Source organism: Drosophila ficusphila, unplaced genomic scaffold (genome assembly GCF_018152265.1).
Source record: "Drosophila ficusphila isolate 14025-0441.05 unplaced genomic scaffold, ASM1815226v1 contig_286, whole genome shotgun sequence".
Taxonomy (NCBI): Eukaryota; Metazoa; Arthropoda; class Insecta; order Diptera; family Drosophilidae; genus Drosophila; species Drosophila ficusphila.
In genome coordinates, this window is record NW_025064189.1 from 8,784,572 (window position 1) to 8,795,041 (window position 10,470).

The 10,470-nt window shown below is 39.4% G+C and overlaps 2 non-coding genes across 2 annotated transcripts; both read left to right on the forward strand.

Moving 5' to 3' along the window:
* The first annotated feature begins 9,186 nt into the window (after positions 1-9,186).
* Positions 9,187-9,284, forward strand: Trnai-uau. Its single transcript has 2 exons — positions 9,187-9,224; positions 9,249-9,284. It is a non-coding gene; the product is annotated as a tRNA-Ile (tRNA).
* An 855-nt stretch (positions 9,285-10,139) lies between these two features.
* Positions 10,140-10,239, forward strand: Trnai-uau. The gene is made up of 2 exons: positions 10,140-10,177; positions 10,204-10,239. It is a non-coding gene; the product is annotated as a tRNA-Ile (tRNA).
* Positions 10,240-10,470: the final 231 nt, after the last annotated feature.

The following is a 10,470-nucleotide window of genomic DNA, read 5'->3' on the forward strand; positions in this document are numbered from 1 at the left end:
AAAACCAAAAACTATTCACACAGAAAGGCAACCTGAAATCAAAGGCCAGAGCGAAGCCAAAGAATTTCTTCTCCGTCGTCGCATTTTGGTCAAAACGAGGCGAATGGTCATCCAAGTCCATCCGTCGACGAGGGCTATCTCACCATTTGATCTGAGACGATTCGTCGAAGGTTTGCCAAGGTTCTGGGGCTCAGTTGCAGTATTACACTTGCAAAAAAAAAACTAGGGTTGTTCTGCCATGTTAAATGGCTTGAAAACTTAAGAGGTTGCTTGCCTTATAACGATGTAAACCATTTGCAAGATTTATATTTAAATGAAATTTATTTATTGAGAATTAAGCCAAAGGTTGACATGTAGTTTTCCAAGTGCACTCCCATTCTGTAGATGATCTCAGTCTGAGTCGCAGTCTGGGACTGAATATGAGTCTCCATGCCCCGCAAGGAATTCTTTCAATTCATTTGGCTTCGACTGGGTTTCGTTCACTCCTTCCACTTTTTTTTTGGCAAAGATCCTTTGGGTCCAACGCGCGGCGCATTTCAATGCTGCACGTGCAGGCCAAAAGCGAACCTTCTTCTTTTTACTTTTTTCACTTTTGTACCTTTTCATTTTTTTTGGTTCCCCTTGAGAAGGTTTTGCCTTTGAGCCGAGATTGAAATTTGCTGAACACCGGCGTGGCATAACTCCTCTTTTTTCCGATCTTTTTTCTGTGGGTTTTGGTTTGCAATTTTTTGTGTGTGTTGTTTTTGGAATGGACTGCGCTTCCTTTTGACGGTGACGACTTTTATTAATATTTCGGGGATTGGTTTTGGGCTTGGAGCCTTTTTGCAAATCGGTTAGGGACTGGGGATCTTGGGGGAGAAGGGTTGGGACAAAGCGATGCGCTTCTCGGAATCGTTTCTTGTGATCAGCTTAGCGCTCTTATGTGATGCCCTGTGTTGTTGAAAATGGTTTACGAAAATGGGATCCACTTATATAATAAAACGGAAAACAATCTTTCTTCTTCTTTTATGAACACTTTTTAAAAAATATTTCCTTTTTAAAAAATGTTAGGTATTAAATATAATTGACGTTAAACCCCTATCCCAATTTATAAATTAATATCTGAAAGAATAACTAAGTAAGTTTATATTTTTTTATATTTCAAAGGTATCTATCTACTTCGTTTCGAAATGCGATTCAGTTCGAGCGTTTTTTCCGCAAGGGGAAAAGGTTCCGAGGGGCCTCTGAGTATTTTGAAGACAAATCATGCCCCTCGGTCGCATTGGATCGCTTTGTGTGGCTTTGTCTTGTGGTTTTGGCCAGGCCAGCGCTCCTCCTTCCCTTTTGCCATTCGGTTTTGGCCCGCAATTCATCGCCCATGTGGCTCGAAGGCATTTTCATCTCATTGCCGGTCTCTTGCAGACTTCTTCCAAAATTAAGTTATAATTTTGAATCTGTGGCTGCTGGGTGGTCGTTATTTGCATTTAAATTGCAAACAAATCATCGCAAGCCTTTGATTTATAGTGGAAAGTCGTCGTTGCAATTAAAATTCCTCAAAAAAAAAGGAGAAGATTGCAAATATGATTTTAATGATCAATATTCAGAAATGGTTCACTTGGAAAAATCACTATTGAGTTAATATACATAATTTATTTTCCGTTTCTCTTTATTTTTGGTGCTATCATTCTTTTCTGTAAATGATTAAAGTTTTATTGAGCTGCAAGAACCCTGATTTTTTTAAACCTTATAATTAAAGCTATAAATTGAAATAAATATACATATTTTTATATTGAATTTCCGAGTGTATAATGATCGGTCTGATGCGACTGCGTAGGCTGTGCAACGGTAGCCATGCAGATCGTCAACGGCAGCCGTTCCCAGATGACAGCATCTGCAGCTACTCGTACTTATCGCTCTTTCAATGTTTTTCCCCCGTTTTTTGTATTTTTTTGTTTGTTTGTTTCGTGAATTTTTCATTTTGTTGAACTTTTTACGAAAGCCGGAAAATGAGGTGCGTCGGCAGATAAAGAAACCCGCAGCCACAGCGACGACACAGAGCGCTCGGTCTTCAGTCTGAAAGAATGCCAAACAATTCATAAAACCATGAGCCACAAAGAAGAAATAAACGAAAAAGGCGAGAGAGGTGAGCCATTCTTTGGCAGCCACTTGGCAACGAACGTCACGTAGCGGCGGCATCATTAGCCAAACCGCCAGGTCTCATACTCAGTCTCAGTCCCAGACTCGGTCTCAATCCCAAACGGAGACAGAGTCAGAGACAAGGCGGCTTGGAAACCCACACAGAGAAAAAACATCACAGATTTCTGATTTCCCGAAAAGAAATAATCATAGAATTTACAATATTAAATTGGCCTTTGCTTTAAACAATTTCATAGCACATCAGAAATCAAATTTAATTGCTTTGAATAATTTGGTAAACATTTTATATATATTTCATATAATGTTTCTCCCCGTGTACTGACTTATTTGTTGCTGTTTTGGCGGCGGCCTTTCCATTTTCCCACTCACTTTGCTGTGTGCAACTGTTGCTCGCCGCTCATTAATCCCGAGCCTCCGATTCCGACTCAGATTCAGATTCAGAGGCCATATCCCGGCTGGCTCTCGGCTCTCGGCTTCAGCTGCACCTACTTTTCAGCGCTTTTGTTTGCCGCACACCTGAGAGGAAATGCGTAACAAACACACACAGCTGGTGGGTAATTTCCACGAAATTAGTGCCGAGACTTTGTTGTTGTTTCTCCGAGATTTGTCCACGCTGGAGGTCATCAGCTCACACATCGCATATACGACTTGTATGCGGGTGTAAATATACGTATATAACCCCTAGGCTGAAAAGGGGCTCGAGAACGGGTATGTGGAACCCACTTTCAAGAGGCCCATTGTTCGCCCTATTGACAGCCATTCAAGTGGAATTCCCCGCATCTTTTAATTGTTCCATAATTAATGTGGGAAACGATGGTCGGTCCATCGGCTTGGTAGAAATCTCCTCTGCTGATTGAGACATAGCATTGCATACGTCGGTGGAAGAGTTCGGGATCGGATCAGGCTGGGCCATCCGCTATATGTCGAAACTGTCAGCAGAGTTTGAAGAACTCCATAGCGTACTTGAGACAGTTGCAGTCGCAGATGTGACGAGCAGTGAAATGCAGTGAAATGCAGCTCAAGTGCCAGATTGAACTCTGGTGAAAAGATGCAGACGATTCACAAAAATATGCTCAATTGCTTTGAATCGAGTGGAAAGCTTCCTCAATTGTTGGATAGCTACTTCACTAAATGGGCTGAGAGTCCATTTGTTCCAGACTCTGCTCACTTTAAATATAATTTTGAATCTAATCCAAACAATTGATTCCTTAGTTTTGAAGATTTTCTTCGTACTTGATAAGAAGACTTTTAGTCAAAAAAAGATGGTTTTTAATCGGATTATAGAATATTTCGTACTGATTTTTTATTTCCGTCTTAAAAAATTTCATTGCACCTGCTTTTCAACAAATGCTTCCTTATTAACTTCCGTTTGGTAAATTAAATAACCATTTTTTCCCTTAAAAAAGTAACTTCCCATTGGAAACGGATACGTTTAATCGGATAATAGTTTCAGTTTTGAAAATAACCTCGATTTTTCTTCATAAAGAGATCAAAATTTAGGGGAAATGGAGCTCAATATCCTGACCTTGTTTATGGCAATTAAAGGCTTTACTTTCCATTTCAACTAAAATTAGGGGTTTCAATCGGGATACAAAGGGCAGGTAATAATCAGCCTTAAAATCTCGTTGAACAAATCTGCAGTAACAAATCCAGTTCCTTTCATCATTCTGCACTTTCCACACCCATCGACGATTACTCATTCTGTTGATTTTTGATTGGAGGGGAGCAGCAAATTAGCCTCTGACAACTCAATTGGACATCTGCAGAGTGCAGGGCCCCCACAAATGGACGATTTGGCTGGGACCACACCCATTGAGTAATCCGCTAACGAAAATCTCCGAGGCTCAGTCATTTGGCACATTTAATCCACGCGTCAACGAGCCGGGCACCGGGAAAATGTTTGCGCATAGTTTAGGCCAGATAAATCTCAAGTTAAATGGCCAAAAGTCAAAATAAATTAAGCCCACATGCGCGCAAAAACAGTCGAAAACAAAATAGAAAAGAGATCGAAGCCAGCAGGCGACAGGCAGTCACCACAAACGTTGTCACACCCTTCTGGCCGGGGCATTCTGACCCGTCGGATCGAGGGGCTTTACCCGGAGCTCCGATTTGGAGCCAGCGACGCCCACATGCAGATGCATTCGCTCCAAACAATGGGCACGGCCTCAGTACAACTTCAAAGCACTTGAAAAAAAGGCGGAAGATAAAAAGAAATAGAAAGTACGCTTCAGAAGTATAACATTAAAAGCTGGAAACTTATTGTGAAAACTTATAAACGCAATTTTAACATATGAATTGGCATAAATATTCATTAACAATAATAGATTTTTTTCAGTGTTTCTGTGAGTCCCAGTTTCAGTACAACTCCGGAGCTCAGATTTGTCACCAGCTCGTTGTGGCGGCGCTGGGGTCTTGTGCACATGCGCCAACTGGGCCGCCGTCTCTGATTAAGTTGACGAAACTCAAATTCGAATTGCACGAAAGAGGGAATTGCGGGGCAGATAGGGGCTATATAGTGACATGATCTGGTCCGCGGCTGGGTGACGAATTGGACAAACATTGGACAATTGCTGCGCCCTCGAAATGTCAACGCCCTAGAATCGAATTCGGCTCAGCTGGGCGAAGGCCCCCCCCCTGGCACAAAAATCGTACGAGGGACACTGGTCAACACAAAAAGGGAGTAGTTTTAACCAATATATATATATTTAAATGTTGTTATTACACAGTTCACATTAATAAGATATCAATCGAAACAATTTAAATATTATATTTTGAAACACATATCAATACGAATAATAATTTTAGAGATTTACATTTAGGTGTATTGTATTTTATCTGACACTTTGGGGTCAGGTTTATCACCCAACCCTCGATATGGACCAGTGTTTGAACGGCACACCTGATAAATATCGAGTAACCAAGCTCTCCCTTTGCTCTCTGCTCCACGATTCGAATCAGCGTATTGCTGACATACTTTTACCGCTGAACGCATTTAATTATCGAGACAATTTCGATATCGAAAACTGTTTGTTTTGCATTTCGCATTTGCACGCGCCGCGTTTTATGTTCACCGCTCCACCAACAAACGGCGGCGTCAGCGTCTGTCGCCCAATTATTCCAATTTTTTATTTTGGCGACGATCGACGATCGAGTTCAAACACCTGCAATGCACCCAATGTGTTGGCTGCTTTCGTTTGCATATTTTTTCTTCGTTACTTTTTATGCGCTGCACGCAGCGGCCGACTGCGTTAATTTGTCTAAATTTTTTAATTTACAGCTCTTGCCGGTTATAATCACTAGCTGATCGAGTTTAATTGCCATCGCAGAGATAGAGGTATTCTCCTCGAGAATTATGCCGACCGAGATAAGTTAGCACACGAGTCAAATCTGGCAAAAACAAAATTGAGCGAATAAATTCCCACAAACTTGACTCCGCTTGACCGACACAACAACGCAACACAAGCAAATGACGTGAACGTGAAGTTTGATCAGGTGCGCATACAAATCTTACGACGCCAACTTTCAGTTAAACAAAACACACACAACGGGTACTGAGCAATGTACACTGGCACCGAGGCCCAGGGCATTATAATGAGCCAGGATAATACGACTTGGGGTTACTCTAATTAGGGAATTGAGGTACAAGTTATAACATCAAATGCAAACAAGTAACATCTGTAGTTCCTTTCTACCACTGTTAACAATTTGCATCATTATGTACTTTCTGTATATTCATAATTATGTCTATAGATCTTCATTCTTGATGATGTTTCGTTTCGGTGTCCTTTTCTTATCTCGTTTTGAAACAAAGAGGTTTTTTAACACTCAATAAGAAGTTAGCAGGTTTAGATCGCTTTTGAAACAAGGTAAGGGTATTGACAAACTCGAACGCCGCAAAGTAAGCAAAAGTTAATGAGAAAGTCAAATAAACCAAACAAATAGCATGCATAGTGCTGTCTGTAAGAGTGCGAGTGAGAGCCCCCAGAAAATGGCAGAGGGAGAAAGATAATCGCACTGGCGGAGGATGAGTGGATTAGTGGAAATCAGCGAGATGCGCAGGCGTTTTACTTTTGCTGCAATTTTACCTTGTTTCTGTACCTTGCGGCAGCTTGTGGGTCTGTAAAGCATTTTGCGTCTTAGCCGCTGACGCGTGAGAAGGTAAACAACAATTCCGGCGATGCTACGCCGCCGGCTGATCTGATCCGTGATTAAGTGAGGCTGCCCTGAAGTGGCCCCTGTGTAAAACTGAAGTCTACACTGTACAGATACTTGAAATCTGGCAAAAATAAGCTTAGAAATTGGTGTACAAAATTAATTTACTCCGTTGAATACTTACTTACATTATATTTTAAAGTACCTATAAATATATAGTTTATTTCAAAAATATTAAAACTAAGATTTCAGAAAAGTATTTGCCAGGCGGATAGCTCCCCAAGCGTTTTTCTCCGTGTCATCAGTTCGCCAGGCTATTGCAGCTGAGTCAATAATCAATCGCATTGTCCGACCAGTGGCTCCACGCCCCCTCCAAGCCCCCCCAACTCGTTCACCCAGCTCCAACTGCAACTCGCACACCATCTGCATCTTACGACCGCATCTGCGTCTCCAAGCGAAACTGAAAGTGGCGCTACAAGTGCATCGACAGCTGATAAGCTCCTTCCATGAAGCCAACAACTGTCAGACGGTCGCCAGCTGTAATCTTAATGCACTTTTTTGTGTGCCAACCCGCAGTCTTCGAGATTGCCCGGGCAGAAGGTCCCACAGCTGCAGGGGTGGACTATACGCTATATAACTACTCACAGATGAGCCCATAAGTATAGCACACCTACAAACTAAATTATTTAATAATCCATTCGGATAATTCATTGCGGCGTAACCTAATTATAGTTACTTAACGAGTATCCATTTTAAAATCATTTTATTTATCCGTATTTTTATGACCATATTTGTTCTTTAAAAATGACTAAGCCAAAGCGCAGCTTATCAATGTTTCGCCAGCGTGGGTCCGTCTGTCCAGTTCAACTTTATCTTAATTACCGGGGGCAAGGGAACTTACATACATGCCCAAGATATACTTCTGTTTGCGCACATTCTCGCCCAAGAATTTCCCCATTTCTTCTTTGTTATTTCCCCGCTTATCGGCTGGAGAAAGTGGCTCCAAGATTTGGCATGTGCGGCTGTACCGCTGATAAACATTTTTGTGGATTTTCACATTTTTTTTTGGCTTTATGAAAAAATGAGTCATTAACTCAATAAACTGGCGGAAGTAACATTTCTTTATGCAATTTAACGAGATGATATTCAAATTTTACTTAAAGAAAGTTATCGTTTTTTCGCCTATTGTTCTGATTTTATGGGTATTAGAGTGCCTGCAATTTGTGACTATTTTGTTGTTGTCACTCACAGTTTCATTCCTTATTTATGTACTCCAGTGGCGCCAGTCTCGTAGAGTCGTCAATGGTTACCCTGGCTTCCCCAGAGTCCCCATACCCATCCCCTTCATCTGTGCTCTAGTTTATTCCTTCATGAGGCCGATGTATATTTATATAGCTTTGATTTGATTGCATAGAGTTCGCTTCTAATTCGATTTCGTTCAATTCCCAGCATTACAATTACACAATGGTGTACTAATTTATGTAGGTATGTGGCACATCGTTTAGCTTTTTACGTATACTGAAATATTATTAATTTGTTTTTGTCACCAGTTCTCATCACTTTTGCAGTTCTCAGCTTTTGCGACATAATTGTTCGGTAATTCTATAGTGTCATATAGTATTATTATAGTATTATTAACTGACTGCGGAGACGGCTGCTGTCACATGGAAATATTTTTTAATAATTTTTAATTACAACATGACATGACAAGGGATTTACTTTGCATGCTCCACCAAGTTTTTCCGCTGCAAAGTCAGTGTTTTTTTCTCCTCTTAACTTTTGAGTTATGATTATTAATGTCATGTGGTGGTCATTTGTCATGACTTCAGGTGTTGCTTTGCTGTGTTTGTTGTTGTCTTTATACTAACGGGGATTGCCTTTGTACTTTATTGGCATTGTAAGCTTTTTATTTAGTAAGAAGCGATAATGGCCTATAAAGCCAAAGCAACGACTTAGGTAATTAGTGGGATTTGCATTTCCTGACTGTTGCGTTTTGTCTCTCTCATCTGTTTTTTATGCACTAATTATTTTTTCAGTGTTTATTAATATTCACATAAATCTTTTTTTATTTAATTAAAACCATTTTTATCAGAAATTATTGTTTTTAATTTTTATTATATTTTTCTTGGTAAGAGTATTTCTGCCATCGGATTTCTTAAAGCTGTACATTGTTTGTGCTTTTCCTCGTATCTGGGATTTTGCAATTGCAAATGAAATTCAGATGAAATCGAACTGTTGCAACCGTCTTTTGTTGTTGCTTTTGCACCGGCTGTTGACATGGTAATGGCATTGGTAATTGAGGGGGTAATGCATGGGAGGGGGTCAGTGCTAGTACCTCCGTTACGGGGCTGTAATTTTCACGGGCTTCTTTGTAATCAGCACACCTGTTCTATGGGTAACTTACTAACGAGACGAACGAAAGTGAAAAGCCAATCATTTGCATTGTTTAATGGGTTACATCCATTGCTTATTGAAAGTAAAATCGCGACAAAATTCACTTTTCATTGACCTAATACATATTAATAATTCTAAAGTCTTGACTTTCCCTTTCATTTCATTTCAATTAAATGAAAAGTAATACAACCGTTGATTTATTTGGCACAATTTTTTGGGATTTTCGGATGCTCAGATGTTTGTGCTGCTCTGATTTTTTCTCTTCTCAGTTCTTATCATTATAACAACACAGATTTTTAATTTATTAGCTCATTCAAACAAAACGCAAATTTTGCAAAGAGGGAGACCAAGAGAAACAGCGCGAGATGAATTGGCGAAAGCCCAAGAGAAAGAGAGAAAGAGTCGGTGTCTGAGACAGAGAGCGAGAGGACTCTCGAGTGAGAGAAAAAGTTCTATTTTCAGGGCCGAGCATTTTATTTAGCATTTGGCAGCGCTCACTCAACAGCTCCAGTGGCGCAATTGGTTAGCGCACGGTACTTATAATCAGTATTCTGTGTGTATGAGCTATGCCGGGGTTGTGAGTTCGAGCCTCACCTGGAGCAAGTCGCTGGTGACTATATATTTTTACAGGGAATTTTATTTTTTTCTAATTTTTTTTTACTGTTTAGGCCCAGCTTAAGTAATAAATATTTGGTTAAAAACATTTTTGAAAGTAGTTTTTGAATAAACAATGTGAGTTGGAGTCTGTCTGGGATCAAAGATACAAAGATTTTCCCGGAGAAGGTTGGTTCTTTTTTGTGCTTTAAACCTTAAAACATAGTTTAGATATAATTTTAAGATTTATTTTAATCGTTTTTAAGTTATAGTTTTTTGTCTTCTAATTTTTATAGCAATGTTATTGAACAGACTAATTTTTACAAGACTTTGTAATTTATTTACATATACAAAATAAATAAAAGTCCTTTACATTCATCACCGATTTTTAGGATCTATAGCAATATTTAATTTTAAAATCCTATACAAAATTTGTTTGCGATTATAATTTGTTTTAACCTTTTTTTATAAGTTTAAACGAATTGTTACATAATTACCAGCTTTTAAAATTTTTTCTTAAAAATTAAAAACCTATTTATTAGTTAGGAACGAATCTTTCGGCAGAAAAATTCTTGTTGAGTATGTGGTCGGTTTGACAATCTCCGTCTTGTCAATGAATTACTTAGCTTTACTCTTAAGTTAGGTCTCGGTTTTGGAAATCAGAGCTTAGAATTAAAACAATTTCAAATTACCTTATCAATATAATGATAAGCATGTTAGAGCCAGTCAGAAACTTTGTCGAAAATAATGAATGAAAGAAAGTTAGAAAGGGAAAGTTCCAAAGGGAGCTTAAAGGATATTTCATTGTTATATTTTTTGGGTGCTGGGGGTCTCCTGAAGCTTTTTGCGGCGCCCGGGCATCAGCTCCAGTGGCGCAATTGGTTAGCGCACGGTACTTATAATCAGTATTCTGTGTGTATATGAGCTATGCCGGGGTTGTGAGTTCGAGCCTCACCTGGAGCAGGTCGCTTTGGGACTTTTGTTTTTGGGTCACACCTATCCTTTATTTCGGATATTTCAATCCCGTTTCAGTGAATGTAGTGAATAAATTAACAAGCTCCTTATCTAGAGATAAAAAGAAGAACAATTTATTACTATAAGTCCTTTAACAAAATTTCGATAGGGTGAATTAACTTTTTATCATGGATTATTAGTGGTTATTTAGTGGTTTTCTTTAAGTCCTTCTTGTGTTTA